At 39.1% G+C, this 16796-nt stretch overlaps 1 protein-coding gene across 2 annotated transcripts in view; it reads right to left on the bottom strand.

The window, feature by feature from the left end:
• LOC109854747 (phosphatidylinositol 3-kinase regulatory subunit alpha) overlaps positions 1-16613 on the bottom strand; it is a 51737-nt gene extending 35124 nt beyond the window's left edge. For both annotated transcript variants that reach the window (XM_020428168.1, XM_020428169.1), the window contains exon 1: positions 16572-16613. The gene's annotated coding sequence lies outside the window, so the exon portion shown is untranslated. The remainder of the gene's footprint in view (positions 1-16571) is intronic.
• Between the last annotated feature and the right edge of the window lie 183 nt (positions 16614-16796).

Raw genomic sequence — 16796 nt, 5'->3', positions numbered from 1 at the left:
ACTTTTCCGGACATGGGTCCCTATACTCAAATGTTTTCTACTGTTGCACTGAATAACCCCTAGAAGTTTGATCCCATAGTTCTGAAACACCCTGTATATATATGACATATATTTCGTTTTTTATATGGTCGCGATATTATATTTTTCAATTATGGAAAAATATATAAAACTGAGTGATAAAAAAAAAAGCCACGTAAAGCTGACAAATAAATACCGGCAAGAGCTTTGACTTTTTCCGACCAGTTGGGGCGGAAGAAAGTGAAGACCGAGGCTAACGAGGCAATTTTAAGCCCGAAAATTCGAGGATAGTCCCTCAAAGGAAAGGGACACATGAGAGGAGACCCTTTGATCACAAGTCTGCATAACCGATCGAGTGTTAACGTATCGATATCTTTCGTCGTCCGCAAATCATTTTGCACGACGTAATTTTTCTCTCGCTGTTTTCTCTTTTTCTTCTTTTTTTTTTTTTTCTTTTATAAGCCGAGAATATCTCAATCGCGACTTCGATGTTCCGCGTCGAGAGGAGAGGCCCTTTTTACGAGCGGACATGACTCTCGCTCTTATTGTAAAAGCGCGCGGCCGGCGCGGCACGGCGAAGGGACAGGGAAAGGGACGTGAAAGTGAAAAGCGACTTTCCGAGCCAACCAGCCGGTGTGGCGAGAAGAGGGTCCCCAGCGACCAAGGATGATCGAACCCTGCGGGCGAGAGCGCGCGTGCGCGCTTCCACAAGCACGTCCTTTTCAAGGTCACAGGGACGCCCACGCCACACCGCCGCACAGTCGTCCCTTCGCCCAGCGAAGAGACCCGGTGCCCTTTATTGAAATTCGGCGGATCGATTGTCGTGATTGTACGAGAGCAGCGCTCTCTCGCTCTCTCTCTCTCTCTCCATGTGATGTGCGCTTTCGACGCGGCGAGAAACAAAAATAGGTGAGAGCTGTCTTATTTGCTTGTTTTTGTATTTTTAAAAGCGTCTCGATTATTTTACATTATTTTACATTTTATGCGCATATATTGATTGATTTATTTTATACAAAAAAATATTCGGGATTTCTTTAGTATAATTCACGTGTCTTCCGAGAAGCGGAACTTCGGCTAAAAACTTGGAAACAAACAACCGATATAAAGTACAAACACCTCACCGCGCTTACGTTATAGATTATTTCAAAAAATATGCGTGCTGTTTGTGACGAATGTCAATCGTTTATACGGTAGTATACCCTCGTCAAAGTATTTCATTTTGTTTGGTTTGTAAATCTATAAATAAACCATAGCTTCTGGGGACTTGCCGAAAAAAAGGATCGGTCGTAATGTAACAGCTTTTATTTTCAGACCTTTTTCTTCGTCTCGGAAGCTAGTTTTTTATTTATTTATTTCATTATCTTTGCGTTGTCTGTTTTTCCGAGCAAACAAACAATTTCGACTTGTAAAATATTTGCGCGCCCGAGAAGTATCACAAAAAGATAGAACGCGAACAAAACTTACGAGAAACTTCAATAAAAATTCTGTATATTTTGCCACAGATTGTATATACAATATTTGTCTTAGATTCGCGCGTGAGTTTATTACTCGCGAATCATTCTGGCGATCGATAGAAAAACGCTCGTCTCTCCCGTCGCACAATATTTTACGCGCAATCTCTTGATAAAGAACGCGATTTTAATTGACACCGCGCACTTCTTTTGTAATTCTTTCTCTTTTGCGAGAAAAAAAACCGTCAAATTTGTTACACCCGTTTTACATCGCGTTTTGTTTTGTTCGCGCACATATCGCGTTCCTCAAGTCTCGTCGAATGAATTGCGCGATTTTGTACGCCGCGCTAGATACAAACAGAAGCACACAATGACGAATCGCATCCGATAATATCAAACTGTGCAACACACACCAGTCCGCGAGCGAGCTAGGCAGCTCGAAATAACACGTGACAAAAAAAAAACTGGGTATTCCGGTTTTGTTTTGCATGTTTTATTCGAATTAAAAACGACGCCGATTCCGATTTGTAACGCGAGTGTATATATCTGACAGTGACACGCGAGTCATCAATCGCGCAATAATAATTTGTCGAAAAGATCGACTGTTCTCGTCGGAACCGACTACACGACGCGTTTTGCCACAAAAAAAAAAAAAAAAAAGTAAAGTCAAGACGCGCATCGACTGAAAGAAAAAAAAAAAAAAGAAAAAAAAATTGAAAGAGAATTTTAACAAGCAGTTTTTTTCGTTTATCTTTTTTTGAGATAAGAATAATAAAGTCCGGTTTGAACTTTGTACCGTGTATAAACGATAATAAATTCAAAATACATTTTTTGATAAAGTTTTTTAAGTCACGATCGGAAAATTAAAAGAACAAAAGTTTGGGAATATGCTCAATCAAATTGCGCGCGTTTTATTCTTGTCCCGTCTAACTAAAAGAGAGAGAGAGAGAGAGAGAGACAGGAAGAAGAAACATTGTTTCTCCGGTTACATTTCGTACCCTTGTTTATTGAACTTAAAATTACCCAAAGGTCCCGAAGGGTTAAGGCACTTCCGTGTCGTCGAGAGATAAACAGGGGGAGAGAGAGAAGCGTTGCTCTTGTTTGCGCGAGACTTCTCAGCGCGAGGTTGCGGCGCAGGTTGTGCGCACACGTGCACGTGATACGTGCGGGTACGAAAGTATTGCGCGCGCGCGCGCGAACAAAATGGAACAACAAAACCAATGCTCGCTTACGAGCCCGAGAGTCCGTATTATACGAGCGCGGCCGAGCGCATCAGCGCTACGTTGTTGTATTTAATGACCGACGGAAGCCGTATCGGGTTCGCGTTAATGCAAGCGACCGCTATATCTTAATCCGTCTGTAAAATAGACATAAAATATATTGAACGTGTTACGATGATACACGTGTGTGTTACTCTCTCTCTCTTTCTCTCGCGTACCTTCTTTCATTCGTCGACGAATATGAAAACTCTTTCGCATTTCACTTACAGAGCCAATAAATATATCGTGAAAAAATATCGGAATAGAATTTCATTGCGCACCGGAGTGAATTCTCGATGCGGAAAATAACATTTTCTTTTATCGCGTATATATTTAACAAATTTGTATTTGCTTTGATAAAATATCACGTGTGACGACACACACAAATATATACATATATATATATATATATATATCGTTGGAATTATATATTTTAAAGCTTACTGTTTTACAAAAATTCTCACGAAACGTTCTAGTTGTTTATCCCAAAAAAATGAATATGTACGAGTAAACCGATTTAAATACTAATCGGTTTCGCTGTAGCCATTTAAATCGGATTTCCTCTTTTTAACGCGTTGCGCGCGCGCGCGTTGCTCATCAACGTCGTCATGTATTCGCGGTACCGCGATTATCTTTCATCGAAATGTCGGACTCGCGTACCTTTAATCGCTATGAAATACACGTCGCGCGCACATCGAAATGCGGTTATAATAGAGTGTATAGAGCGTGCGAACAGAGAAAACTCAAACCGTATTAAACTATATATATATATATATATATATATTAACGAGTTAAACGCTCCGATACAAACAGAACTTCAATTATTTGAACTTTGATTTATTGATTTTGCGACCAAAGTCCGTGAGAGATATTCGATATAATATATTAACATTATTCTCGTCTAGCACGAGCGCGATAATTCGAATTTCGACGAAAACTAAATAAATTTAAAAAATTTTCCTCGAATTGACAATAGATTGAATTTATACACGGAGAGAATATAAACAACCACTTCTTTTCCGGTTTTCGCGAAAACAATTCCTATACCAACGGATATCCGTAACACATCGTGACGTTGAACGAAGAAGGGTGAATGCATTAAATGAAATTGCAATCCTGTTACACAAAATTATATAAAGGGTGCGTTTTATCGATGTGCGGGGAAGGGGTCTCCTCTTTCTGTAAGCGGTCTTTTATAAAACCACGCGATTCAAAGCTAGGCGATAAATGCGAATGCCGCTTCGCAGTTTCGCTCCGCGAAGTGAAACTCAATCGTGCATTCGCTCACGCTGAATTAGCGTTAATTTATCTGTACCGAGAAATGTCTATCACCCGCGTTATAAAAATTCCCCCATCTACCGTTATTATTAGCCCCCGATTTCTAGTCTTTATTAATTAATCCTTTTTTTTTTTTTTAAGCGAAGGAAGAGAAAATAAATGAGACAAAGAGAAATTTATGTAACTTGTTATCTGGCGGACGCTGAAAGAAAACAAAAAAAAACAAAACAAACCATTTAAAATTACAAAAAATATCAATTTTTTTTACGCGATGCAAAAATTACTACTCTTTTGTATAAATTATTGGGAAAAGCTCAAAATCGACACGCGCGATTCGCGAAGAGTGCTCGAGAGTTTATCTTTTATCTTAATCGCGCGCGAATATATATTGCACCTTGCGCGAATCGATCGCGCTCTTTAGGCGGAGGATTAACGTCAGCTCGTATGCGCGAAGATATCGACATCCGAAAGATTATCATGTTCGCAAATTGCAAAATGCGAAGAAGAACGAGCCGCGCGGCTACAATTGCTAACGCGGCACGTTGCGAAGTCGCGACTCGGCATTACATAACTCGTCGAAGCGCGCGGATATTTTGAATACCAATAATTAAATACGTAATCGCGTCGTCGCGATAACAAATTCCTTCGGTTTATCGCGATAATTTCTAACTTGTGTGTCTATAAATATTCGTTGAAAAGCGATTTATTTCACAGAGAAATCATCGACAATCACAAATCCGATTAGATCATTCACCAGGGTTTTGTTTGAATCATAATATTCATCATAATATTTGTCTTTTTATTCAAATATATAAATTATTATCAAAATAATAATTAACACATTGTCACATCTGGTTTCCCTTTAATATACGAGTAAACTTTTTTCTCATATATTAATTTACACATTAGAATTCTCTTATTTCTTCTCATTTAGCCTTCATTATTCCCACAATTAAAAAAATTGCACATATGCGCGCCAAATAAATAATCTCGTATCATAAAGAGAAAAATAAAAAACTTCTTGTTCTCTCATTTTTTTGTTGTCTCGCTTGTATATCGTCAAGTGTTTATATTTTGTTATTATATACCCGGCAAATTTTCTCGTATTTTAATTCATTCAATTTTCAATTTTAATTTATTCATGTATTCGCAAAAGGAGTCGAGTCGCGACTAATTAATGTATCGTAACCATCAGACAGACCGGGCAAAACAATTGAATGTAAGGTTATAAAAATAACGACTCTCCCGTCCCGGACGAAACCTTTCGAGTGCGGCCACGGCTAACCCTCTCGACCGGGGAATTCCGAATTTCCCATAGCAACATGACGGCGCACTCCATTACCCATGACCTCCGCGCCCCTAGCGCGCGCCTCCTCCGCGTTACTACCTCCTGTATATCTGCGAATCAATGCAGCTACGTCGCGTGCATCCCGGCATTCCCCGAAACACGATCGTCTACTGCAGGCTAATCGGTGACGGAAAATTACATCGAAGAAAATCGGCGTACGTGCGTCCAGGCACGCCTTTATTCTTCGGCGCGCGATCGCTGATTTTCGCGACGAGCGCCGAGAAAAATATTCATATAGAAAAATAAAAAAAAAAATTATATATCTTTAGCACGTTCTTGTTTGTTTGTTTGTCTGATTTTTGTTTTTTTTTTTTTAAGAGAGAAATTTACAATATATATATCAACAGAGAGAGTGTGTGTCAACTCTCTATGCGCGTTAACATATCAGTTGATAGAAAATCCACAACCGTTAAGAGAGCCGTTTCTTGTGTCTACTACACGTCGTGTCTCAATTAAGCTGACACACACTTGTAAGTTCCTGTGCGTTTGTTGCGACAGTTTTCCTGAAGCATCTGCGAAGGTTAAAAGCGACGACCAGACGGCATTCATCGAACAGCAGTTTTTCGCGCATATATAATAACGATTCAAGTTCAGTTTAGTTCGCTTTCTTGCGCGCACACAGTTGCGTGAATAATGGGAAGTATAAAACGCCCGATACGCGCCGGGTCACCGGGTTACTGAGAATTTTTTTTTTTTTTTTTTTTTTTGAACGCTACGTTTATCGAAAATTTCGAGAAATTTATTTGAAGTACGCGCGATGCCCGCTGTGGTAATAAAAAAAATTTTGTCAAATGTATCTCGAGAGAAGATGCGCATACGGATCGTGCGCTCACGTCGACGACTGAAACATTGTCCACTTCAAACTTTGTTATGTAAGGAATTATATAAGGAAACGAAAAACTTGATCGCGCCAGGCGATGTGTGTTTCGCGAAAAAAAAGACACACACACAGACACATACGATATGAACAAGCGATAGAAATATAAAGTCCGAAGTAGTAATTATTCAAATAAAATATGTGCATTGGCAAATGGCAAGTTGGAAAAGTGACACGTATAAAAATTATGAAATCGTGATTAATTACTAATCTCGTTTGACGTGGGAGTATATGCGAATTGCTCAAATAAGATACGTGAGCAAATTACGCGAATGAGAATCTGTGAATGACACGTATTTATCGATACACATCGAAGGCTGAAATAAAAAAAAAAACTTGATCTTGAGATTTCGATGCACAGACGAATCAATTTCAATAATATACTGCACGTTTTCTCAAATAAACGTCAAAAAAACTGGTCGGAGACCAGACGAATGCCTTGAGAAGCTACAAAATTTATGCATTTACAAACGGAATATATATATTCTATATTGTAGAATAATACTATTGTCGAATTAGAGATACACATTTACAAGTGTGTGATAAGAGCGATGTTATAAACTATGTGATATTGCCATGTAGAAATGGCAATTCTGATGTTCCGGGATGTTGTAAGGAGACGAGAAACACAGCGCTCGAAAATGTGAGCGCGCATCAAAAGAGGGAACTCGCTCTCGCGAATTATAAACGTATGTGTATGTGTGTGGACGAGTTAATTTTAGTTTAATCGACTGACCTGATACGGAGAGTCCGCGTACTAGCGACGATGCATGTATATGTATAATATACGTACGAACGACGTGCGCGACAGCACAAGTTGTACAAAGTATCACCGAACGTATCACATCCCGAGGACAAACAAAATTGCGCTTTCGACGAGACTGCGCGCAACGCTCTCGTGAAAAAAAAAAAAAAAAAAGAGACAAACAGAAAGGTCGAATAGCACACATACCGAAAAACAAAATTTAACGCGTAAAAAAAAAACTTTACGTGTATATTATATCACACGGACATGCGCAAAACGTACGTATGTGTGACAAAAAAAAACAAGTTATTGTTATGATAAAGATTACATTTTTCGTACAATCCGCTTTGTGTAAAGTTAAAAATTCTTGGAAACTCTTGCGTATAACACTGAAAATTTACAGATGTGGCGAGATCGGCAAGATCGTGTTCCTAATGAAATGACACGCTCTTGTTATTATAATGTCATTCACTGTGGCGTAATAAGCAAAAAACGTAAAGCACTACATATATGTATATATATATGTATATAGAAAGCGATTTCGCAGTATGCGATCGTATACCAGATGATAAGCGTTATGTTGATCGATCGGGAGACAAGCTGCATTTAACATATAGCTATATATATACATATGTGCGTCGGCGGATTACGTGTGTATCGGCACGAGTCTCACATTTCCCTCTCTTCTATCTCTCTTCTATCATAGACTTCATTTCCGAGTTTTCCGACCCTTGAACACGCGGCCGGACGTCATCGACGTCCAGGATGCGAAATCCTTGACGAGTCAAGGCCGATATTTCAAAACATTCAGCGCGTCAGAGCGCGTTGAGAATTTAACGGTCTGTTTCTCTCTCCTCTCTCTCTCTCTCTCTTTATATATATATATTTTGATTCTAAAGTAATTTTACGATAATTTTACACGGATGACTTTAGCACTTCCTACGTGATATAATTTTATCACAGATTTGTCTGAAAGATAATCAGACTGTAATAAATGACGACTAGAGAGAAAAACTTTTAATAACTATTCTGAAACACTTCATCCATTTCAATTACTCACAATTTAATTATTTCCAATCTTTCCAAGATCGCGAACAAAGATTGATAAAAATTATTAAAATAATCTTGGTTACGCCGTTCGAACATATATATGTACTTTTTTTTACGCGCAAGATCGATTGCTTCTAGAAACATTGCTTCAAGTGATCCATATGCACATCAGTCCTCTAAAGTAGTTGGAGTTATTGCGCATAAGATCGTCGCATTGTAACCGGATAATCGGCAATACCTAAAGAGCTTTGTCAAAAAAAAAGGGAAAGAGCGTTGCAATGCAAAACGCAATCTTTGATTTTTCCTCATTAAATAATTCGGATCTTATCGTGAAGATTCATCGCGGCCAAAGAGGAGTTTGCGTGAATAAAATCAGATGTGTGATAAAAAAAAAGATAAATTCTTTTTTTACAGGAAAATCCTTTTCCAAAGGACCCACAGACGGGGATAAGATCGAAACGAACGTGTGCGTCGATAAGATAATTAACTTTATCGATGACACGTGCGAAAAGAAAAAAAAAAGATCGAAATCGCATGATCTAGACCTGTCGAATTTTATCGTGACTAAAAATTTCGTGGAAGAGAGCACATTTTTCCGGGTCTGCGAATTATTAAAATGAAGACGCTCTCAAACTGATTAAGGCAGATATTATATCTAAAAGGGGACGAGAGAGATTAGAAGAGATATCATATCTCAATACGGATAAGATCATAATAGATATAGATATCTCTTCTTTCTGCACGCACGCAAACTTACGTACAATATATATATATATATATATACACACATATATATATATATTAAACAAATACAATATAGAACAAAATATAATATAGAACCAAAATACAATATTCTGTAAAATTGTTTAATATATATATATATATATTAATTAACAGAAATTAATTAATTAACAATTTAACAGAAATTTTACATATATATATATATATATATTAAACAATTTTACAGAAATAATATATATATATATATATATATATTAAAAAATTTTACAGAATATTGTATTTTGGTTCTATATTATATGGTTCGGACCCAACGCCGTGTCGCTTCAATATTTGCTTTCGTAACTAACGTCAGCTGACATCGAGGCGATTTTCATCCGTCAATTCGCGGTGATCTGCGTGCGCGGTCACGCAAGAGCGATTCGCTCGCGAGCGGCAAAGGACTCCTCATTACGGCCGGCCAACGTCTAATTAGTCAGTAGGTTCTCTAAAACACAGCGGCGTGTGTGTGCGCGCGCAGACACAATGAATTACGTCAGATCGCCGTGCACTTTTCCGACGCTTTTTATTCGCGCGGCCGACGCCGCGTGAGATGACATCTCAGAATATCTTCGCGAAAAATTAAGCCGCGTGACTTGCGAATCCGCGCCAACAGAATCTCGGCGCCCGGTGCTCTCTTTTCGGCACGAACACGCTACATAGTGATCGAGCGCAAAAAAGTAACAGCAATATCGCTCTAATAGAAGGTGCTATTTGGACTCGTATCAATTCGTGTTTATTTAAACGAACAATTCTTCGGATTTGCGAAGAAACAAAGTCTCGTTATCGCGTAAATTTCGAAGATATTTTTATACGCATGTGCAAAGAGTTGGAGTACATTTAAACTTTTGCAAAATCTCTTGGTATACACATTTCGCGCAAGACATTAAAACAGAAAATATTTCCTTTTTACGATCGCGCACAAATAAAACGACAACTTTTATCTTCTCTATGTAACAGAGAGAGTAGGTATTCAAATTAGTTTTTGTGTGTTTGGCGAATTTCGCTAATAAAATACCCGAACTTGATCGCTCCGGATTTTAAACATCTTTGAATGCGCTCGGAACTTCTAAGTTACGATCGTCATGAATGGGGGAGATCCGTCCAAATAGAGGAGTGCTGCTGCTGGATTGCAGTCGCGCCGCCGAGGTCGCGCGGCATCTCTCTCTCCGATTTTGCACCGACGACGCGGGCTGAAGTGCAACATGTGCCGGTCGCATAAACGCACGGAGGAGGACGAAGGGAGGAGGGGTTTGAGGTCGGTCGTTTGGAATTGCTCGATTAAGGCCATAGACTGCAGGCCCTGCTATCAAAAGACTATCATACGAGATACGTGCAGCAAAGTGCAGTGATGCATCGAGATTGATGTCGGGGGCGCGGGGAATGCCATCCGTCGAAGATCAATAGGAAGTTTCCCGTTTCGGCGAGGAAGTTCTTCTCGCTGAGTTCTAACAAAAAGTTTGTATCGCAAAAGTTGTTTGCAAAATAACTCATGCCGAATGTTCCGGTCATTCTTAAACGTTAACTCGAAAAAAATTTCGGAATTTTGTGGAACGCGGAATAAAAATAAGGTTCTAAAGTAAAAAAAAAAAAAAAACTGCTCGTAAATTTCACACAATTTACCTAAATAATAATTCCGTAATCAATAAATACGATGGGCGCGACTGCAAATTTATTTTCGGCAAAATGTTGATTCTCTCAAGTGATTACGCTCGTATGTGCATAGCAAAGGACGAAGCGAAGGACGATTTTCAGGACTCGCGCAATAATTATACGCGCGCAATCCCGAAGCGCAACATTAAATCGTACAAATGGTGCAGAAGAGAAAGATTTTGTGTCGTTGGAAATCGGTCGATTAAGGCCATAGAGCGCCAGGCGCTGCCAATCAGCTATCAAAAGGCTATCGAGCGTGTGAAATGAAGTGCGCGGTTGATGCGCCGCGCGGATGCGACAAACCGACGCGGAAGTTTATTATCGCGAAAAACGATCGATTCCTTATCTAATTCCGCTGTGAATCTTTTTTTCGCTCGCAATCAAGCGTCTCATTTTCTTACGAAACACAGAGAAGGGCGCGTTACTTAACAGACAAACAGACGCGCGCAACAAATTTATAAAATTTCCAACAAAAACAGAAAAATTACTTTGAAGTCAAATTGTCGCATTTTTTTTTTTTTTTTTTTCATATATATTTTAGAAAAATTAATTTCGGACAAAAATGTTTTTATATTTAATAGATAAAAACAGTAATGTAAACAAATAAGCTAAATTGGGCTACAGAGAAGAATATTATTGCGCGCGGATGTTGATCGATAAGAAAGTGATAGGCTTTCACTGTCAATGAGTAAATGAATAATAGATCGCGCAAAGAGAGCGCAATCTCCGATATTCGGCAGCGGCGGTGGCGGATTACGCATCGTAACACGCAAACTATCGCACGCAAGCGCGACCGTAATCTAGCGTGACCGACGTATTATCAGCGAGAGACAGCAAGTGTGAAGAATTAAAGTCTAAGAGTGCAGGTACCCCCGGCTTTACACAATGCGGCCAGGAAGTACGATTATTGCGCTACGTGCTACGCCTAGTCGCAAATAATTGATTGAAGTCATCCTTGAAGTCAATGAACAGCGCGACGCCATTTTTAACCGCCGGTGTGGCGAACTTAGATCCGCACTGTTTGACCTAATATTCGTCACGTAGTGTTCCCCGTTGACCGATCGATCACTATCTATCGCGCACACATGCGCGAGCGGAGCAAACATCGTTGTTCCGTGAATACGCTACGATTTCCACTTCGTTGCGATAAAAAAAAAAAAAAAAAAAAAAAAAAAAAAAAAAAGAACAATCCGCGACGCTTTTATTTTTGTACACATGCTCTTGTTTTTTAATATAATGAAATGTCCATCGTATTACTATATTTTGACTGTGTGTGTGTGTGTGTGAACAAGTCAAAAAAAAAAATTTTTTTCCGTTATAATTTCAAAAAGTTCACACATTTTACAATTATAATCTTTCTCGTAAATAATATTGAATGAGAAAGTCTTGCAAGAGAGTCCGAACACGAGTCAAGAACACGACTTTCGTTCTTTCATAGCGGTCAACAGCCGTGGCTGTTGCGACATCGCTATTTTCACCTGCGCCGTCGCACACGCACCCTTGAGAGACTAACGATGCATCATTCACCGACACGATTTTTCACTATTGACTCCGTCCGTACCGCCTCCGCTTGTCCGCACTCGACGTTTAAAAGTGGCTGTGTGCGATTTTTTTTGAAGATTTTAGTATCGGATTAAAATTTACGGAAATAGCAATTGCGTCGCTATTTCAGTTTGAAATGATGGATTTCTTTATTAAGTATATAAATTATACTTGATTTAAATAAAAGCTCGACCGAGAGACAATTTTTTACATCAAAAATAAACATTTTGCCGATAAATATATATATATATATAAACGCGTGACGCGCGCAACAACGCGCCAAGCTCATCACAATGCACAAGTTTAGCATTCGTCGTAGGTATTGCGGGTACGGTTGAATATTGGATTAAAGTAAAGTTTGTTACTCATCGGAGGAAAGAAAAACCGACTCGGGAATATTTGATGTTGAAAATCGAAAAGCGGAAAAATCCGCGCGCGGTCTGCTCAGCCGGAAGTCGAGGAAAATAAAAGAAGAAAAGAAGGAAGAGAGAGAGAGAGAATTTGCGAAGCGCGCGTTTACATGACCGGCAGCAACGTTTCCATGGCTTCTTCGTAGCAACGAAGAGAGGACTTTTGACCCTGTGTTCGATTGTCCTTCGAAGCGGCTTCCTCGCGGACCGAGGAAGCGAAGCGCATCCATATCGCAAGGATCGTAAGCGATATGTCTATTTTTTTTTCTTTTTATTCGTTTTATATTGACACGCACACGCGCGCATATATACGGGGTGTTGCGAATACACCTCGATACGAGATCTCTTGGCGGGGTACAAATTGTTGATTCCGCACGAGGACAAGTCGTTGTGCGTCCGGAAAAGATTATTTTTTCTCTTCTTAAATAAGATTTAAATCAGAGCCTTCCACGGCGTGCGGGCGTTGCGCCATAAGATTTCTATGCGGTCACGTGATCAGTCGGAAGGCTCTGATTTAAACAATATTTTCTTTTATTGCTCCCAAATAAGAGTCATTTTTAAAATCGAATAAACGTGTAATAAAAATGAATTATTCAACGTTTTTTTTTTTTTTTAGAAAAAAAAATGATATTAAAACACACAATGTACCGCGCATATAAAAAGTTAATGCATATTCATTGCGTACAAACAACGGAGTGTGCATCGTGCCGCCAATGTATGCGCAATTTCGTTTCTGTGTGCCCGCGCGTAATTTCTTCTTCTTTTTTTTTTTTTTGTTTTTTTTCACTCAGTCGAACTTCCGACTCCGTTCCGTCATGTTTAATGCACTTATAGGATTTATCCCAGAATGCGTAATATAAATTCCTCTCTTCCTCCGTCTTCATCCCTCCGTCCGCCTGTTTATTTCGCGAAGGTATTTCGTTGACATCGGCTTGGAGATTTATGCCACGGCAGCTGATCGCAATTTGGCAAGGACTGTGCATCACGAATGACGCTCGAGCAATCCGACGCAAGCTCGCTCGCTCGCGCGCGCGTTTCGTAAAACAAAGTACCAGGGAGAGAGAATTCAGCGGAATTTGCGCGCGCGCGAAGGCGAACGCGACCAATTAAACGCTTCTCTTAGACGCTCTGTCGCAGAGCGCGCTTTACGCAAGGACCACGCTTAATTACTCGATCGATTAATATTTCATCTCGAACGACTTCCGCGCGACTAATTAAGGAGAAAACGTACCGCGAACGCGCATACGTAAGAACGTGTTTTATTTTTATTAAAAAAAAAACAAAACAAAAATACGCTTGCTTTGTTTATTTATTGTTTTCTTTCTCTCTTTATTCGTAACAAAAATATCGAAAGATATTCTTAACGACAATCGGAATTGATTTTCGTTGTTTTATCATTCGAGCGAGTAAAAAAAAAATAATACAAACATATAGATCATAGTATAATTTTATACACGCGACAATTTGTTGTCCGATGCAAATACTACGGCGTGAAGTGTATGAATACGTCTCGTTCGTTCGTTCGCTCGCTCGCTCGCTCGCTCGCTCGCTCGCTCGTACGCACGCACTCACGCACTTACGCACGCTCGTGGCTTCATAATCGAACGCGCTGATTTTCAAGGATTACCACGTGCCACAAGCGCTATTCCTTCGCAAGCGAAACGGTCACGGCGGCTCGCGCGCGCGTCGCCTCGCTACTCTCCACACAGGGAGAGTGAAACACCTCGAGCGTATAAAACCTGTGCCGTGTGTGCGGGTTTTGATACAGCACCGGCGAGCGAGCGATTTTTTCCAGTGAGAACAGTAAAGCTATAAGAGCGCAATTAACCCTTTAACGATCCTGAAACCGGATCGCGCCGGTTTACGCGGATTATTTTTTAGGAATAACTTAACGCGCGCGAGAACCTGTCATTGCTATCGAAGAATGTCAGCGCGATAAGATTTAGATATATATATTCCGTGTTAACTGTGCTAATGGAAGTCAAACTCACGATTATAACTCCACAATAAGGTATATACTTGTAAATTATATATTCTTTGATACGCACAAGTTTTTCCAGCTGCTTGTAAAATATTGAGAAAACTAACGCGAGAGTTTTTCTCGATAAGTAAGTTTTTTTTTTTTTGAACAAACTTTGCGAATTCGAAAAATGGCAGAGTAACGAAAAAATCTGTCACACGAGGTATTGTTGAGAGGAACAATCGAAATTTATATTCTTGCGACTTACGAAATTATTATATTAGTCGCGACGTAATGATGCGCGCGATCAATCAAATTCGAAATTAGAAAGCGTCGTCATATATTGAGTTTGTTAGTGAAAAAAAAAAAAATATATAGTGTCAGGCCGCGAGAGTATAATCGATAGTCGTAGGCATAGAGCGTGTGTTAACGCGGCGAATTAAACCTGTTACTTGATCTGATTACAATGCGACTATACACGTGGAAGAGGACTATCACGTCCTGAAGAGACGGTAAGAAAACAAAATATATATACACGTACGAGCGTAAACCCAAGAGCTAAAGATAGAAACGAAAATTTGTTTTTACGCTGAAAAGAAAAACAAACGTGTATTTTACATGATAAAAGATAGGCTTTGCATTTTTATCGCAAAGCACGTGCTTTGTATTTTTCTTTTTTTTTTTTTTCCACAGCGTATAATTGCAAATAATTTTTGTCGCCTCGCGACAATATATTGACAATTTATTCATAGAAAAAAAATCACCAGTAGATAATATATTGTAATGAAGAGATCGGTTTTGCGATAAAGTCGCGAAGTACGTGCGATATATTTGTAACACGTGTCGTTATATTTATTCTACCGTATGATAAAAAAAAAAGTCATTAAATATGTATCTAATCATTACGTCTTTATCCAAAGCGCGTTCAATTTAACAATTTGTAAGCTTTAAATTTTTTCTGCACATACGTTCCATCTTTTTTTGTGAGCTTTTTTATATACAAGAAAAAAAATATTATAAACTCTCACGCGCAAATACTTTGAGATATCTCGTAATTCCCATTTTTTGACGAATCCTGTTTGAAAAAAAAAAAAAAAAAAAAAAAAGAAAAAAAACAAAACGCGAAATATAACGTGTACTTCGTTTTACATATATATCATAGGTATATGTAGTATAATTATCATTATACCACGTTTTAAATTGCGTTATGCGATTAAATTATTATTTCTCAGCTCTCTTATCGGAAAGCTGAGAAGCTGGAGATCGAGAAATCTCGCAAAGCAAAAAAAGACCAAAATTATACCAAAAATTATATTCGCAAGATCTGCACTCTGATTAAATATACAGTCCTGGCTCGTACGATGTCGAGGAGAGGAGGGATTGGAGGGACTCGGAGAGGGATCCGGAGGAGGGCCGTGGAGTTTCGGTCGGGAGAGAAACCGGCGCGGCGAGAAACGCGACTGAGAGAACGAACGCGGCGCCCGAAACGAAGGTGAAGGGGGGACGTGATAGCGCGCCGCTCTTGAAATCGTTCGCGAGTCGTCCGGCGTGTTACTATGCAACGGTGCCGCCCTCGACGGTGATCCACGCGAAGTCGACGATTTCCATACGGAGGAGGATCTCGTCCCGGGGGAGTTATTGCTGCGATCTAGCGAGCGATCACAACAACTTTGCGTTTTCGCAAACTCAACTCGGATATTCTGACCGTAGGTCACGAAGACTCACGTTGATTTGGATTTTTTATTTTTTTTTATAGCACGTTTAAAAAAAATAAAACATACGTACGTCGAGAGAAAAAAAACTTAAGATGCAGTAAATAAAAAAAAAAAAAACAGAGTTGTCGTTACTTTATATGACTTATATAAGTCGCGTGATGATCTTATACAAAATGTGTGTGTGCAAACTGATAAAATTTCTGGATAACTAATTTCTGGAAAAAAAATCCGAACTAATGCGAATACGCGTACATTTCGATATAACATATACTTGAAAATGTACATCGAAGTTGTTTATTTTCGCCATTGACGAAATTTATTCTGCGTGATTTTTTTTGTTGTATAAATAGAGTGACTCATATATAAAGTGTGCACGTGTGAATCACGCGCCTTATTTCGCGTGTAATTTATATACGTCTGACACGAATGAAAGCCAACGGATACCTATCAATGTTATCTGATTATATAACTTACATCGAATGCCTTACCTTTGCATTTGACTCCCACTTTTCCAGTGCCCCAGATATAATCTTCGCCTATAACAGACAAAATTTTGAAAGTCTCGTTAAAAACATAACGTTAACACAATGTAATAATAAAGAATTAAAGCAAATTTGAATATTTAATAAAGGAGATAAAAGGATGATAAGATCAACGTCAAAACATAATTTTAACATCAAATTAACTGTAGAAGAAATGTACTTATAAAAAAA

Source organism: Pseudomyrmex gracilis, unplaced genomic scaffold (genome assembly GCF_002006095.1).
Source record: "Pseudomyrmex gracilis isolate BER0280 unplaced genomic scaffold, ASM200609v1 scaffold_73, whole genome shotgun sequence".
NCBI lineage: Eukaryota > Metazoa > Arthropoda > Insecta > Hymenoptera > Formicidae > Pseudomyrmex > Pseudomyrmex gracilis.
Note: the sequence above shows the minus strand (reverse complement) of the source record. Positions and strands in the feature narration are given on the sequence as shown.